Source organism: Chelonia mydas, chromosome 8 (assembly GCF_015237465.2).
Source record: "Chelonia mydas isolate rCheMyd1 chromosome 8, rCheMyd1.pri.v2, whole genome shotgun sequence".
NCBI lineage: Eukaryota > Metazoa > Chordata > Testudines > Cheloniidae > Chelonia > Chelonia mydas.
Genome location: NC_057854.1, coordinates 34,610,535 through 34,627,647, shown reverse-complemented (window position 1 = coordinate 34,627,647; position 17,113 = coordinate 34,610,535). Strand labels below are relative to the sequence as shown.

General features: G+C 52.7%; 1 non-coding gene across 1 annotated transcript; it reads right to left on the bottom strand.

Moving 5' to 3' along the window:
* Nucleotides 1-838: 838 nt before the first annotated feature.
* LOC114019361 lies at nucleotides 839-11,574 on the bottom strand. Its single transcript, XR_006283429.1, has 3 exons — nucleotides 10,785-11,574; nucleotides 8,604-9,558; nucleotides 839-4,707 (listed from the first exon to the last, which is right to left on the bottom strand). It is a non-coding gene; the product is annotated as an uncharacterized LOC114019361 (transcript).
* Nucleotides 11,575-17,113: the final 5,539 nt, after the last annotated feature.

The window sequence follows — 17,113 nt, the reverse complement described above, 5'->3', positions numbered from 1 at the left end:
GCAGGAGGCTGGAATTCCTGGTCTCAGAACCATGGCTGAGCCAGGACCCACAGAGCTTGGTAGCCAGCACGTCCTGGCTCCTCTACAACCGTCCAGGCAAGCTACTGAGGACGCAGGGCTTCCCCGACAACCCCGTGAGGTGGCTGTGCAGCCAGTGACTCAGTTGCTCTCCTCATGTTTGTTCAATGCCTGTTGTGAACTGACCTGGTGGTTCAATTTGGTTTCTAGTGGCCACATCTCAACAGAGTAACATCACCAGCCCTGGAGATCAGCCAAGGCCTAAACAGGCCCCGGAGCCTGCCCTCCATTGCTGCTGGCCATGTTATGTAGGTGGATTGGACTCTCTGGGATGTCAGTCCAGCCCCTTTCAGATGCTCTGGGCGTGATGCACACCTCAGCGTGAGAGACTGACAGCAAAGGCACTTCTGTGTTTGCTGGGTTAGGAGCACAGAGCCAGAGTGCTGAGGGGACGGTGGCAGGGTCATGGGTGCAGAGGAGGAAGCAGTTTGTGATCTGGGGCCTTTGACCTGGTGGTGGGTGAGTTCCCGCAGGAGTCCTGCACCTGGTGAGTGTAACCATGGCTGGGCTGGGGCCATCCAACCCCCCATGTATGAAATGGATTAGGACTGTGTCTCCTGGAGCAGCTTTCCCTGCTGTCTCCCCTGCGAGGAACCAACCCGCTACAGAAATCCAGCCTCAGCATCTGTGTCCCAGGCAGAGATGGAGAAGCCTGGTCATTGCGTTGTCGACCCCCACGCCGAGCTTTGCCTTCAGAAGGCTCCCAGAGAGGTCACCATGTTGTGCGACAGCGGCAAAGGAATACAGAGAGTCACCTTCTAACACTGATCAAGGAGCTTTATTGGGAAAAAGCCAACAGTGTTATCCACAGAGCTACCCTCTGTGCCTGCTTCACCACTGAGCTTCTGCCTCAAACCATTCCCAGTCAATGGTTACCTGCTATACACATCCTTCCACCCATTTCTCCTTCATAACCCGCCTCCATCACTGGGCCTAGAGCCCTGGACCTATGGCTCCAGAAGCACAGGCCTCTACCACTTGAGCCAAGGCCGGTCTTGTTGAGCTACTTCCAATCCTCTGTCCAGTGCCCATCTCGAGTAGCCAGGATGGGCGCACACAGGGGAGTGAAGGGCTATGAATTCACACACTCCTAAGGGCCCAGCCCTTTGGAGGTGACTAGCCCTGTGCAGTACGAGGGGGTGCAGTAGCAGACTTCCCAGCCCCCCATGCCCTGCCTCCCCTGCAGAGTTGTTTGCCCTTGCGCAGTAGGGCATGTCACAGGGCAACTGGCCCCTGTAAGTGAAGTGAGTCCAGCCCAGGTGTGTCCCAGGTTGATCTGATTGAGAGGGCAGGGTGGCATGAGAGGCGCCTGGCTATGATTGGAGGGGTCAGTGCTGGGAGGATGATGCGGACTCAGAGACTGGCGGAGGGGCTAGCCTGCTGGTCTTCCCTAGCCAAAGGTTGAGATGCCTGGAAGGCCTCCAGCTGGAAGGGCTGGGCTGGCTGTTCAGTGACAGGCCAGGTGAGGCAGAAGATGCCAGAGGTGAGGTCTGAGGTAAGTTGCTGGGCTGTGTCTGGGGAATGGTCCAAGGGCACTGCATTGGGGATAAATGGACTTTCTAGGACTCCTTGCACTAGGTGCGTGACCTTCAGGAGCGGGTAAAATCAGACCCAAGGGAACTTGGGGTGGAGCCTTTAAGAAGCCCAAGAGGTGAAACCGAAGCAATAACCCCAACGTTATTGTGCCCAGCCACAAGGGGGCAGTAGCAGGCGAGATAGCAGAGCAGGACCTGCCCCAAGAGCACACTTTTGTGCACCACTGTCCCGCACTTTCCCTCTTGTGCAAAGGGGCAGAGGGTCAGCAGACACCACTGATTTCAGAAAGAATTAATCCCAGTGAAGAGCTAAGACCAGGGCCCCCTCCCTCATCTCTTCCTCACTCTGCGCTTCTGCTTTAGAGATGGGCCTCGGTCTCTGGACTGAAACACCCTTAACGCGCAGGGTGGCTGAATCTGGGGAGGGGGTTCTCATCCGTCTAACACCTGCACAAATCCCTTCTTTTGTGCTTCTTTACCACCCTTGAAATCTCTTCCATCTCGGAGCCCGTGTTCCCATTTCCACCACTGAGCAGTGGTGTAGCCAGGACGGGACACTTGGGTGGGCCCCGACTTCAGGTGGGTGGGTAAAGACAGGTGGCAGGGGAGCGGGGGCAGGAGGGATCAGGGCCGCTTCCCCACCACCCTCTCCAGCCGGCCTTGCAGGGGTCGATGGACACGCTGGCCAGGGGCCCCCCGGGGCCCAGGCGTGCACCTGGTGAGTGGGGTTGGGGTGTGGGGGCTTGTCCCGCTCTGTCCACCTGGCACTCCAACCAGGTAGCGGGGTCGGGGTGCGGGGGCTTCCGGGCAGAGTGGGGTAAGCCCCTATTCCCCAGCTGGAGCGCCGGGCGGAGCGGGGTAAGCCCCCGCACCTCGACCCCACTCCCTGGCAGGAGTTCTGGGCGGGCAGGCGTAGTGGGGCAAGTCCTGGGGCCAAAGCAGCACCGGGGCTGGGGGCTGGGGGGCGGGTGAACCTGGATGCTAAGTGGGTGACAGTGAGCTCACTGTCTCTCACACTTCCCTAACATACACACACACTGTCTCTCTCACACCCAGACTGGCTCTCACACCCAATACACTCTGTCTCTCACGAGTCACAGTCCCCCAATACAGATTGTTACACTCCCCAACACTCACTATCACACAGTCCCCCCACACACAGTCACACACACACTGGCTCTCTCTCTGGCTCTCTCACGTGCACTGGCTCTCTCTCTCTCACACTCACACACACATTTGTATTAGTGTTGTTACTACTGCTTGGTACTTCCTGTCAAAATGCTCATGGTGAGCCAGGAGTGGCTAGGGGCTGCAGGAGGTCCTTGGGCTCTGGCAAGATGCAGCCCCCATGTGGCAGCGTGAAGCCTGCCTTGAACCACTGCCGCAGCATCTGCGGCATACAAAGGTCGGTGTGTGTCAGCAATGGGGGACAGTTCTGGAGGGGTCTGTGGCCGGGGGTGGTGGCTGTGCCCTCTTGACACACTGGGGTCAGTGGCACTGGCTGGGGACCGCCTTCAGTGAAGCAAAGGGGCACTAGTTTAACAATACTGCGTAGGGCCCCATAAATCCTCAGGACAGCCCTGGAGCTAGGCTAGGAGGAGCAGAGGGTCTTGCACATGTTTTCTTGGAGCTCTCTTGGTGTTTCTGCTGAGTTTTGCCCTGACTATGTAGCAGATCCACCCGGGTTTTGCCCCCGTGGTGGCAGTTCCAAAGCAGTTCCCAGGCTTTCCGCTCAGACCCTTCCACTGGGCCCAGCTTCGGTCCCAGCTGGCTTCATTACAAATGGGTTGCTCGGCTGGGCTTAGTGCCATTGTGCTGGTCAGTTCTAGTTTGTTGCTGCCCACATGAGAGCTGGCCAGGCAAAACAAGGCCTTATGCTCTACTTGCCGGCATTTCTCTGTTAGCCCGTCTGTCACGTGGCAGTTTCTGAAAACCACAGCCGATCTGTTGCAGACTTTCAGAGGCCATTCTAGGCATCAGTGGGCAGAGCTCTATGGATTTGGGTGACAACTGGAAAACCAGAAAAGCCTGATTTCCACAAAAATCCCTGTTTGCTCACTCTGGATAGAGGGGTGAGGCAGTGAGCTCCCAGTGAGGGGTTAGAGTTGGAGCAGGGCTTTCTCTGCCTGCAGCACCAAAGGGCACTCTGATTCCTGAGTTGTCCTAGTCCGGCCACTGCCGCTGGTGGCCTAGGAAAGGGACAGCAGTTACCTATCCGACAGGGCTGCTGTAAAGTGCTTCATGAGCGCTGAGCATCGTTAAGGTGTATCATGCAGGCAGAAGCAGGGATCAGCTGCCTTCTTGTCTCTGCCCTTCTCAGGTCCCCATCAGCTCTTGGGAACAGGCACTGCCTGGTCCCTCCAGGGTGCACATCTGAAAGAACCGAAGTGTGTTTCAAACGCACATTGTGACAGCCACCCAAATCTATTTATTTGAAGCTGCTTTTCGCCCGGGACACACAACTGAGTATTGGGTGCGTCTGAGCCGCTGGGGATCACGAGGCGATAAAACCACAGTGTTGGAATACTGGTGAGTCTTGGCAATCCTCAACTCCCAACATTGCTATTCTCCAACAGAGCCATTGTCCCCCTGGCGACTGTCTGACCAGAGCTGGCCTCCGGCCCCGCCACGAGACATTTCACAGGTAGGTGATCTCTATGACATTAGGCTCCGCGTTTATGCAGGGCAGTTGGTGCTTACAGGAGCACTGGTCGCTCAGCGCAGCAGTGTCATTACTGCCCGATTCTCCCTGGTAGTTCTGAGCAGGCTGCATCATGTTGCTTTTCCTTTTGGAGCCCAGTTTCTTCCAATCTGTTAGGTGCACCCCCTTCTCCAGATCCTGCGGCATGGGCTCATGGTACAGGGTGACCTGCAACGTGCACAGCTGCGGGCCGTAGCGCACCAGCACAATGATGACAACAGCCAAGAGGACGAACATGATCACAATGACCGTGATCATGGGAAGGGCGTCAGCCTTCTTGGTCACACCCGGGACAACAGAGCCTGCAGTGAATCCAGCCAAGTCCGGAGGCTCGTGTTGCCTTGGCTGGCTGCTCAGGCTGGAGATATTCATTGCTGAGGGATGGACTCTCACCTGTGGAGAAGTAAAGCAGATTGGACATATGTAGCATGTCATTTGAACCATTCTAGTCTGTTACTGCCCAGATGTCACTTGGCTAAGTGAAGTGAGAGCCCACCCGCAACTCAATGACATTTCTCTGTTTGGAGGTAACCCAGGAACTTTTGAATGCTGCAGCTGATCAATTGCAAAATTCCCGGGGATGTTCTAGGCATCAGCAAGCAGAACCCTATTGGTTTAGGTGAACATTGGAAAAGTCTGAATTCCACTAAAAACACCATTTGATCACTCTGGATACAGGGGAGAGGCAGGGGAGGGTCAGGGTTAGAGTTCACTTCACTTGACTGTGTCATTCAATACAATTTCAGTGCGATGGGTCCTCCGTTCCCGTCCTGAACTGTGGTGTGGCACCCAGCCCTTGCCCTCCTGTTCCCCTGGCACTTGTGGATCCCGGCGCCATAGTGACCCTTCCATGGTATCCTCCAGAGCAGGGAGATCGTGCCGGAGAGCCCAGGATGAGGGAGATCCAGTCACGGAGGGTCTCCTATACACATGGATCTAAGGGGGATGATTGGGCCTAGTGTAAGGAGTTTAGGATACGCGTGTTTTGACTGAGCCGATAATCCCAAATTACCTGCAGCTATCTGCACTGTGAAGTACCTGGGCAACACCGAAATGCTGCTCTGAAATATGCTGCATTCTGGATCCTCTGTGATAGGGGTGGGATTCATCCCGGATTATCAAGAAGGAAGAACCCTGTAGCCCTCACTGTGGGGGAAGGGCTAAGACCTGCGCAGTTTGCTCTCTTCGACCTTTCAGAAGCTATCGTGGGTAAACCACATTGACAGTAAAACGAGAGCAGCACAGCAGATGTGCCATTATTATCCACGGGCAACTTGACACCAATTGCCAGCAGATTATCTGAAGAAAGGGATTATTTAAATGCCTGGTACAATGGCTGCCAGCTCACCGTTCTGTGGGTGGGAGCGGCTGTTTGTTGAGTGAGGTGTTTAAACACACAAGGATGCTCAAGCTAGCAGATCATTTTTTCATTCCATTTGCCCAAATTCTGTTTGTGGGGTAGTGCCGGGTCACTGGTACCCTGCAGCGTTCTGTCTGCACAGGGCAGGGGCAGGTAGCTTCCCGCAGGGTCAACAAAGGCAGTATAGCCACACCTTTCCCTACCACTTCTTTATCAAGGATCTGCAGAGGCAGATTAAGGTTTCGTGGGGCTCTGGGCCAGAGCAAGTGGAGGGGGCCGCTCCACCCCTTCTGCCTGTTGTCCCGCCCCTGTTCCGCCCCTTCCGCCTGCAGCCCTGCCCACAGCCACACCCCATTTTGCCCCTTCCCCCCGCAGCCCAGCCCTTGTCCACCCACGGTCCCATCTCATTCTGCTCCCCCCACCCCTGCAACCCGTTTACTCCTTTGCTCCCCCCCTGCCCCCCCCCGTTGGCCCAGTGGCTAATCCGCCACTGTCAGCGAGCACTGCCCTCAGGGCCTGTTGCACAACTGGGACTGGAGCCATGGCCAGGTCCCAGCCCATCCAGTGTGTTGGCCAGCCCAAAGTCTAGCACTGCAGGCAGTGCTGGGTCTAGAGCCCAGGGGCGAGTGATTAGTGGCTCATCAGGGTAGGGTGACCATACATGCCATTTTGGCTGGGACAGTCCCTTTTTTGGCCCTCTCCTGGCAGCCCCGACTTTTCTGACGAAACTGGGCATTTGTCCCATTTGCTCTTACCAACTGATCAGGGCAAGAGCAAACTGGACAAAGGCACAGTTTTGCCAAAAACGTGGGGTGGAACCCCTAGCGCGGCGCAGAGGAATGTGGAGGGGGAGCAGCAATGCCAGCCCCGTGCCAGCGGGAGGGCTAGGGAGAGTGGCTCGGGCAGGTGGCAGAGGGCTGGCCCCATGTGCAGGGGGCTTCAGGTTGGGCTTAGGCCAGGGGAAGAGTGGGGCCTCAGGCAGCCCCCGTGCAAGGGTGGCGGGGGGCTCAGGCAGGCCCAGGGCGCAGAGGGGGAAGGAAGACCTCAGGCCAGCACTGTGCAAGCAGGAGGCAGGGAGGGTTTGGGCTGGCCCTGCGGGGGAGGGAGACCTCAGGGCGCCCCGCATGGGGGAAGGAGAGGGAGGTCTTGGGCTGGCCTGTTGGGTGTCCTGTTCTCCCTTTGGGAAAATATGGTCACCCTACTCAGGGGAAACCAGAAACTAGCCCAGTATTGCGTCACTAATTTCATAGATTCCAAGAGAAGAAGGAACCCTGAGGGTCATCTGATCTGACCTCCTGTGTAACACAGGCCAGAGAAGTTTCGGAGTAGCAGCCGTGTTAGTCTGTATTCGCAAAAAGAAAAGGAGTACTAGTGGCACCTTAGAGACTAACCAATTTAGTTGCATTCATCCGATGATGAGCTGTAGCTCACGAAAGCTTATGCTCAAATAAATTGGTTAGTCTCTAAGGTGCCACTAGTACTCCTTTTCTTTTTACAGGCCAGAGAACTTGCCCAAAATATTTCCTAGAGCAGATCAGTTAGAAAAACATCTTGATTTAAAACATTGTCAGCTTTAGAATCTACCAGGACTCTTGGTAAGTTTTTCCAATGGCTAATTACCTCCCTTTTAACAATGTTTTCCTTCTTTCCAGTCTGAATGTGTCTAGCTTCAACTTTCCATGTATATCGAGTAAACACAACACCCAGCAGCCACCCCTAGAGGGAGTTTGGGGAAGGAGTCAGGAGGGGGAAAGGGAAACGGAAGGATAGGCTCTGACTCAGCAACGCACACGTTTAATGTCAAGCATGTGTAGTCCAGCTGAAGCTAGCGTGAAGTGAGTGGGGCTGCTCATGTGCTTAACGTTACGCGTGTGCTTACATGTGTTACTGAACCCGGACCGTGCAGAGCTTGTGTGAGCTGCTCTAAAGAATCCACTGGAGGGCCCCTCCCCCCACGGTCCTCCAGACACTTGTGTATCTCATTCAAAGTGCAAATCGCTGAAGCATTGTCAGGGAATCAACTGCTCCACAGCAAAGTCAGCCTGAACTGGGAGGCCTGCCTGTCTTTATCAAGCAGGGAATGAGGACTGTAGCTCTTCTGAGCTGCCTGGGTCTGTCTCCCAATGCTACCATATCCCATCTCCTGCCAGGGCACGCTGCGTTAATTTCAGGTGATGTAAATTACATTTGAGCAAAGAACTTATTCTCCAGCCAGAGTAGAAACTGAAAAATTCTCAGCTCCCTTCCTCTAAACCTTTCCAGCAGAGGCTCTCAACCTTTCCAGACTATTGTACCCCTGTCAGGAGTCTGATTTGTCTTGCGTACCCCAAGTTTCACCTTGCTTACAACTTGCTTACAAAACTACTTGCTTACAAAATCAGACATAAAAATACAAAAGTGTCACAGCACACTATTACTGAAATGTTACTGACTTTCTCGTTTTTCCATATCATTGTAAAATAAACCAATTAGAATCTAAATATTGTGTTCACATTTCAATGTACGGTATATACAGCAGTATAAACAAATAATTGTATGAAATTTTAGTTTGTACTAACTTCACTTGTACTTTTTATGTAGCCTGTTGTAAAACTAGGCAAATATCTAGATGAGTTGATGTACCCCTGGAAGACTTCTGCATACCTCTAGGGGTGCACGTACCCCTGGTTGAGAACTACTGCTCTATACCCTGCCCCTGCTCTGTCAAATTCCCCAGTCAGGGCAGTCCAGTCTCTTCACAATGCACCAGGATTTGTGTGCAGCTTGTGACCAGGACACAGAGTATCACTGAGAAAATGTGTCATAAATGAATGTGAGAAGGGAGGTTGTGAGCTGAGGGGGGAGGAAGTGACTCAGTGACAGGGAAGGGGAGGGGGGTTGAAGAGAAAAGGAAGCAAAGTGAAAGAGTACCCTACAGCTCAGGTAATACCTTAGCTTTCCAGTCCCGGTGGGAGTCCAATTCATCTCTGGGGAGAAGCTCTGAGCCTCAGGGTAGAACTCCATAGAAATGGCTCCCGGCAGGTCAGATGGGGACTGAAAGTGCTTTACTGGAACCGGACTCACTCAAGAAACTGCCACATCATTACACACACACACACACCTACTCATCCGGGAAAGAGGAAATGTCTCTTCACATGCGCTTATGCTGGACTTGTGCCATGCCACATCACATTTATGTACACACATGAGGTAGAGAGAGGCACTGCATCACACAGGGAAATGCCACATTATTACTCTTTTCAGAGTAGCAGCCGTGTTAGTCTGTATTCGCAAAAAGAAAAGGAGTACTTGTGGCACCTTAGAGACTAACCAATTTATTTGAGCATAAGCTTTCGTGAGCTACAGCTCACTTCATCTGATGCACAAAGTGGAAAACACAGTGAGGATGTTTTTATACACACAGACCATGAAAAATTGGGTGTTTATCACACAAAGCATTCCTCTTCACTCTCATGCCAGAGTTATATCCCTTTACCCAGGAAAATACCCCCTCACTGCAGCTACATGTGCGCATTCACAGCACATACACAGATCCAAAAGTTTGTCTCCTGCACCCAATTTCCCTTCATTTCCTGGGAAAAAAATCCTTCCCCCCTCCCCATTTTTATACTTTTCCTTAAACGTTATTGGGTTTTTAAATAAACAAAGTACAAAACTAACCCAGTCTCTCTCTCTCTGTGCACCATGATCCTGGCCAGTTTGTCCAAGCAAACTCCTCAGAGTCAGCTGAGACATTGCAAAAAGTGCCCCAGCAGGTGAGCTTTTGGTGAGCACAAGAGGTGCACTGCTGATCTCATGCCCTGAGTGGGTCCATTTTCTTGGGTGAGTGTTCCCTCTGGTCAGTTTCCTTGTGTGTTCCCTCTGGTCAATTTCTCAGTACTTTGCTGTGGAAAGCCATTTAGGAGAGAGTGGAGTGTCACTGCCTGTTTCCAGCAGTGCCCACAAGGCCCCTGGCTCTGGACAAACACAAAAGGAGGCTCAACCCCTGCCATGCAGCATTTACGCTCCCGATGCAGGCTATTCCCTTGCAGCTTTATCAATGAAAAACACCTGTCTGTATATAAAGAGATCAACAGTAGCCTTGATATTCTAGCAGGACTAGGTCCTGTTATAACACAATGGGGAAGTGGATTTAGTCCATTCAGGGCTTATTTTGAACTCACATGTGATTTCTATAGGGGAGAAAGACTCAGTGCTGTGGGAACTTCTGATATACCTCTGTGTGAAATGCCACCCTCTCATACAAGAGCTCAGAATAGTTCTATGCTGGAGACAACTAGTCTCGCAGGGTGAAACCCACTGAGAATGCACATGATCAGCACTGCACAATCCACCCGCCCCTTTCTCTTCACATGCTTCTGCATGTGCTCATGGATCTAATCCCCACTCTCTGAATGGTCACTGGATCTAGTTTCACTCCCATTGAAACTGAGGAAAGGATGGCAGGACACAGCCAGCATGACGGCAGAAGTAACTACGGCAGGCATCGTGCAGTAAAGACTGAACAATTTATTAGCACACTGCAGACCTCTAACTGGCTCTATAACACAGCCCTGTCCTGAACTGTTTGTACTAATATCTCACCTGTGTTATTCCACACAGTATGATGGCTGCCCCTCTCTCAGGTACTTATCTGAGTGTCTCAACTCCTCTGTGGGGCAAGACAGCGCTGTTATACCCATCACCGATGGGAAACTGAGGCACAGAGCAGCTACACGACTGGCCCAAGGTCATATAGGAAGTCTGGCAGAGCAGGGACTTGAACCTAGGTCTTCCAAGTCCCATATTAGTACCCCAACCACTGGCCCCATCTTCTCTTTTCACACCGACCAGCAACTGTGATTCCAATGACACCTGCCTTTTCCAGAGGGAGTCATAAGGGCCACACGACATACAGCTGGTACGTAACAACCAGTCAATAACAGCCACTCCAGGGAACATGGGCCCTCTGATTCCAGTTCCACAGATCCGGATACACCTTCCACATCCTGACATCCCATCATTCTGTGAAACTGGGGTTTTCCCTTCACTGGAAAGCAATCTGCTAACTAGTCCACGAATTGTCCACTCCCCCCTCTTACACAAATGATTAGAGTTCAACTGCTCTTACCTTGATGGTGGCTTTCAAAGGAGTGAGCTCAGGCAAACATCAACTCGGGACTTCATATGTATGGAGAGGAAGGGGCTGGATATGTCTCTGTCCCTTCCCAGCCCAAGAGGCTTAATGCAGAGATTTAGCTGGGTTGCGGGCTGCTGTGACCTGGAATTTGTACTCATTTCAGAATGAAGTAAAACCTTAATCTAGAGACTAATCTCTGAGTGCCACATCTGTGCAGAAAGGGCTGTAATGGATAATTTGTAAGGCTACGTTTTAGTCACGGGTATTTTTAGTGAAAGTCATGGACAGAGGACGGGCAATAAACAAAAAGTCACGGCCCCGTGACCTGTCCATGACTTTTATTAAAAATACCTGTGACTAAATCTTACCTGCTGGGATGGGGGCACTCCTGAAGACTGTTGCTTGGGGTGGGCATCATGCCGCTGGGGGGGGAACAGCCCAAGGCCCCCTGCCGCTGCTGGGGGGGATGGCCCGGGGCCCCGCTGCTTCTGGGTGGGAGGGGCGGCCCAAGGCCCTGCCGCCACTGCCACTAGTCCTAGACCGCTGCTCCGGGGCAGCGCTGGGGACCAGCTGCCTGGGGCTGCCAGAGCACCAGCCAGTGCAGCTGGCCCCAAGGCTTCCCCCGCCGCTGGGTGGTCTTGAGATCAGCCGCACCAGCACTGCAAAATTCACAGAAGTCATGGTGTGACGTTATTGACATGAACTGTGACTGTATAGATCATTGTTGCAACCAACGTCCTACAGTTTCACCAAATCTTGTACAAAGGAGGTCAAGTAAGGTGTCTATGGAAAGGTTGTAATTTGCTAGTTATAATTATGCTGTCTGTATGTGTGTATCATTTTTGTATTTGAAGTTATGAATATTGGCTATGTACTTGTATCTCAATGTGTTTGATTCTAAGTAGCCTCAGTGAAGCATTTGGTCAGCTTCTTGAGAAAGGACTATTCTGAGTAAGTGCCCAATCAAGAAACACTTACCTGACAATGGACTTTGGGAGATGCCAATCCACATCTGAGCTTTCCTGGGAACATTCGAACAAACATGTAAACAATGGCATAGGTCTGCAAAAAGCTGAATCATTCATGGACATGTGACTTGCCCAGGTGGCTACAAACTCCATCTTGTTGCTGTGATTTTGCACAGAAGAACAAAGGGGTTTCCATCCAAATGAGAGAGAGAATATAAAAGGCCCTGGAAGCCTCTCCATTTTTTCTTCAGCTGGCTTAAGAGATGGCCTCTCCACCACAAAGAGATGCCTGAAAGAAACTGGAACAAAGGACTGTATCTACGGGGGTGTGAGTGATTGCTGGACCCAGGCTATAAACAACAACGTTGGTCTAAAAAGGATCGGCCCAGACCAGGAAAGAGTCTAGTCTGTGAAAGAAGCTTATTGGTACATCTCTGAAGGTGAGATTTGCCTGTATTCAGTTTCCTACTGTTTTATGCTTAGACTTGCCTTGTTTGTTTTATTTTGTTTGGTAACTTACTTTGTTCTGTCTGTTCTTACTTGGAACCACTTAAATCCTACTTTTTTGTACTTAATAAAATCACTTTTGCTTATTAATTAACCCAAAGTAAGTAATTAATACCTGGAGGAGCAAACAGCTGGGCATATCTCTATCAGTGTTATAGAGGGTGGACAATTTGTGAGTTTAACCTGTTTAAACTTTATACAGAGTAAAACAGATTCATTTGGGGTTTAGGCTCCCAGAAAGACTGAGTGCTGGGAAAGTCCCCATTAACTGAGAAGCCCCTGGGCTAAGTGAATCTTAGTTTCTGTAAAAAGAAAAGGAGTACTTGTGGCACCTTAGAGACTAACCAATTTATTTGAGCATGAGCTTTCGTGAGCTACAGCTCACTTCATCGGATGCATACTGTGGAAATTGCAGAATATCATTATTATATACACAGACACCATGAAACAATACCTCCTCCCACCCCACTCTCCTGCTGGTAATAGCTTATCTAAAGTGATCATCAAGATGGGCCATTTCCAGCACAAATGGCCCATCTTGATGATCACTTTAGATAAGCTATTACCAGCAGGAGAGTGGGGTGGGAGGAGGTATTGTTTCATGGTGTCTGTGTATATAATAATGATATTCTGCAATTTCCACAGTATGCATCCGATGAAGTGAGCTGTAGCTCACGAAAGCTCATGCTCAAATAAATTGGTTAGTCTCTAAGGTGCCACAAGTACTCCTTTTCTTTTTGCGAATACAGACTAACACGGCTGTTACTCTGAAACCTTAGTTTCTGTGAACTGCAGGGGGGCATGGCCCAATCTCTTGGTCTGTGCTGTAGCTCACTGGTGTGTCTAGCTCAGCAAGACTGGAGTGGAGGGAAGCCTCCTCTGACAGGGGGGGTTTGTTCTCAGTGGTATCCCAGCAGATATAGGGACAGTCTAGAGGGATCAGAGTAGCAGCCGTGTTAGTCTGTATTCGCAAAAAGAAAAGGAGTACTTGTGGCATCTTAGAGACTAACCAATTTATTTGAGCATAAGCTTTCGTGAGCTACAGGAGTTTCTGTGGCCAAACCTGTCACACACGGAAAGCGTGACTTCCATGACCTCTGTGAATGATTTGCAGCCTTAATCATTTGCAAAGGCAGTTCTGGGGAACTAGCTAGCTCCTCTCTCTCTCTCTGTGTGTGCTTGTTTGTTTGTTTGTTTGGATAGCTTTAAAGTGGGCCATTGAAATGTAATGAACTGGAAAGCACATGCCAGCCACGCCAAAAGCACCATGCAGCCCCTGTGTGGCGTGCTCTTGCTGCAGCCTTGCCAATGGCACAAAGACCAGACGCCTTGCACGTGCCAACAGATGGGGCAGTTCTTAAAGTGATGGTGGAGAACAACACACTGGGACTTGGGGGTGCCTCAGGCATGGAGACTCCCAGGCACTTTAGCGAACTCAGCTGGAAACGAGGCAATGGGCCAAACTGGACCATGGAGTCAACAGGGGCAACGCCACTGACTTCACTCAGAGCTTCACCTGTTTTCACCAGGGTTCAGGTTGTCCCATCACACCTATAAACTTCAAGAAGGACCATTTGGATCCTCAGCCAGAGAGCAGAACCCTCAAAGTCTGGGGTGGTGGGATGCAGGGGTTTGGCACAGCTGTGGTCTAGGTGTGCAAGGCAAATCTGGATTCGGATTCCAACCTCTGTCCCAACTCCACTGCAAGCCTTAGAGAGAGTTTGTAACCCATGGGTTGGTTTTAGCCCCTCCCTAATATGAAGCCCAGGAGCTGGTGGAGTGAACGAAACCCACCTCCCCAAAACAAGCCTCCTCCTAAGGGAACGACTGGCCTTCAGCCTTGCCCTGAAAGATGCCATGTTGCGTGTGGGGAAGACCCTGACTCCCATCTTCTACGTATAATTTTGGGAAGCCAGACCCAGAGGTGGATTAAGGATTTGTGGGGCCCTGGGCCAGAGCAAGTGGAGGCCTCCTTCCCAGCCCTTCCACCTGCGGACCTGCCCAAAGCCCCACACCATTCTGCGAATTCCCTGGCCCGTCCCTGTTCCACCCACAGTCCCGCCCCATTCTGCCCACCCCCCACACCCCTTCTTTGCTGCTTTCTGCCCCTCCCACACTGTGGCCCCAAGACCAGAGAAGCTCTGTCCCCCCGCCAAGGTCCCGGGGCCGCAGAGGGGTGTGAGAGCTCCCCAGCCCTGAGGCCGCGGCTTCCCCCACCACCCAGCTCTTCTGCTGGGGATGGAGTCAGGGCACTGGGGCTTCCCCCCGCCTGGCGCTGCTGCCAGTGAGTGGGGTTGGGGCACAGAGATTTCCCCTGCCTCGGCACTTGTCTGCAGAGGGTGGGGCGCCCGTTTTTCCGGGGTCCCCACAATTGGCCGGGGCCCCTGGACACGGGCTCCATGGGCCTATTGGCTAATCCACGACTGCAGCCAGCCAGCCATGCCCATTTCATTCACTGTGACAGGGCAGAGGGCAGCAGAGCTGCCAGGCTAGCTGCTGCTGGAACGCTGCCAACCTCGATGGAAGCTTCTGGCTCCATCCCTACTCCCCAGCTGCTGCCACAAACAGCCTTGGGCTCTGTAATGCAGGGGCCTTGCCACCAGCCAGCCTAACTGTGGCAGAGACCCCAAGGGGCACAGGAGTGTTCCCAACCCCATGGCTGGGGAAAACACCCCTCTGCGCCGGTGCTGAGCTCTGTCAAAACACGGATGGTACCTCTGGGCAGGGAGGAGAGCCGGGGATGCCTCGGAGACTGGGATGCTGGTGGTAGGGGGCAGATAGTGCTAAAGGGACACCAGTGAGCAGTGCCCTGCAGGAGAAGGCACCTGCTTAGATGAGCCCTAAGCCATGCTGGGGCAAGCTTCTGGTCTGGCAGAGCACAGGGAGTCATCTCAGGTAACGCCTTCCCTCGCAGCAGAGCTACAGAGGGGTGCAGGAGCGGAGCTCGGCTGTCAGCCGGAGGGGAGCTGGGCCGCATGACCTGCAAAGCAGTGAGAGCTGCAGGGAGTAGCTCCCCTGCATGCTGCAGTCCTGGAGTCTGTGTGATCTCTGTGGCGAGCTCCTGCCCAGACCCTGAACTCCCAAGGTTCGCATCTGGGCATGCCTCAGTCCTGCAGAGATCCTCAGCCTAGGCTCTCGAATGAGATGTCTCAGGCCACAGCCGGGCAGGGAAGTATGGTGAGTGAGAGCTGCATTTCCCAGGGTGTTTCGGTGGGAAGCGCAGGGATATGGGAGCATTACAAACAAAAGGCCCCAGGCCTGCCATCACCTGACTGGGCCAAGGAACCAACCAACCAAACTAACCCCTTTTCCCCCAGACCTGAGAAATGTCCAGTCTGGGCTGGTTCTTCCTGAATTCAAACCTGTTCAGCCACCTGTAAGTTCCATGAGGGCTTCCTGACGGTCTGGGTAGAATTCAGAGCGGTCAGAGCACAGGGTCCAGTGCTCCCCAGTCCTGCAGCTGGACAGGCCACTCCTTGTCACAGAACTCGGCTCCAGAATTTATTTCATTTTTTAAAAATTGTTTCTACCTCTTCCGGGTATGGAGTAACCCTTCCAAATGTGACCTATGCATCAAGCACTGCAGCATGAGCTGCCTGAGCATGCAGACAGCCTGCAACAATAGCTCTGTGAGGCACAAACTCCTCCCATTTGTCTCAGGATGTTAACCCTGGAACATAATGATGATACTACAATGTCAACATTGTTAACAATTTCACCGTTCATTAGGACAGCAGGAAATTCCAGCTGATGTTCTTAGCCAGGAAACAGTCTCCAAAATCTCCCGCTGCTTCTTACCCAGCTGCTAAAACCTTCTGCTTCCCCATTGACAACTTCTAGCATGTGGTTGGCTGTTATCAACACAAAAATCTATGGCACGTTGAAAATGTTGGGGCACAGTGAAATAAACACAGCAACACTGGACTGGATCGGAGTCCTCGTCCATCTAGCCCAGAGTCCTGTCTCCGACAATGGCCAGTACCAACTGTTTCAGAGGAAGGTGTAAACCCCTCCACAAACAGCAGACAGGAAAATCTGCCCTCCAGGAAGGCCTCAGCCTAATCCCTAGGGGCTAGAGATTGAATGTAATACCCAAACGACACCAGTGCCTGCACTGAGTGCAGTGCTCCATTCACATTTAACTCTGCCCCAACCCTCTAGTTTGGTGCTTGCCTGAAGCTGCCTAGCTGCGCACAGCTGGTGACCTTGCTGCAGAGTTTAGGCTCAGCAGGCCGCAGGGCTCACGCTGGCCTTACCGAGCACTAAATCGCTGCTAATATTCATGCTGTAGCTCATAGGTGCAGACTCCGGGGGAGCTCCAGGGCTGGAGCACCCCTGGGGGAAAAAATGGTGGGTGCGGAGCACCCACTGGCAACCCCCCCAGCAGAACCTCCCTTTCACCCCCAGCGCCTCTTGCTCGCCGGCGGGCCCCGCAGATCAGCACCTCCCCCTCCTTCCCAGCGCCTCCCGCCTGCTGCGGATCAGCTGTTTTGCAGCGACAGGAGACACTGAAGGGCGGGGGGGAGGAGTGAGGGTGCAGTGTGCTAGGGGGCAGAACAGGAAGAGGTGGGGCACAGCGGGGGTGGGAATAAGCAGGGTGGGACTTTGGGGGGGGGAGATGTGGAGTGGGGGCAGGGGCAGGGCCTGGGCGGAGCCGGGGGGAGCACCCCCCAGTAGATTAGAAACTTGGCGCCTATGCTGTAGCTTCCAGATGCTTCCCAGATATGAACCAGCTGGATGCCCATAGCACCCATGAGCTAGTGCAGAACTGAGCCAGATCAGCCTCTGCCAAGGCCCTGAGTCAGCAAAGCACTTCCCTTGAAAAGCGGGTGCTCAAGTGCCACT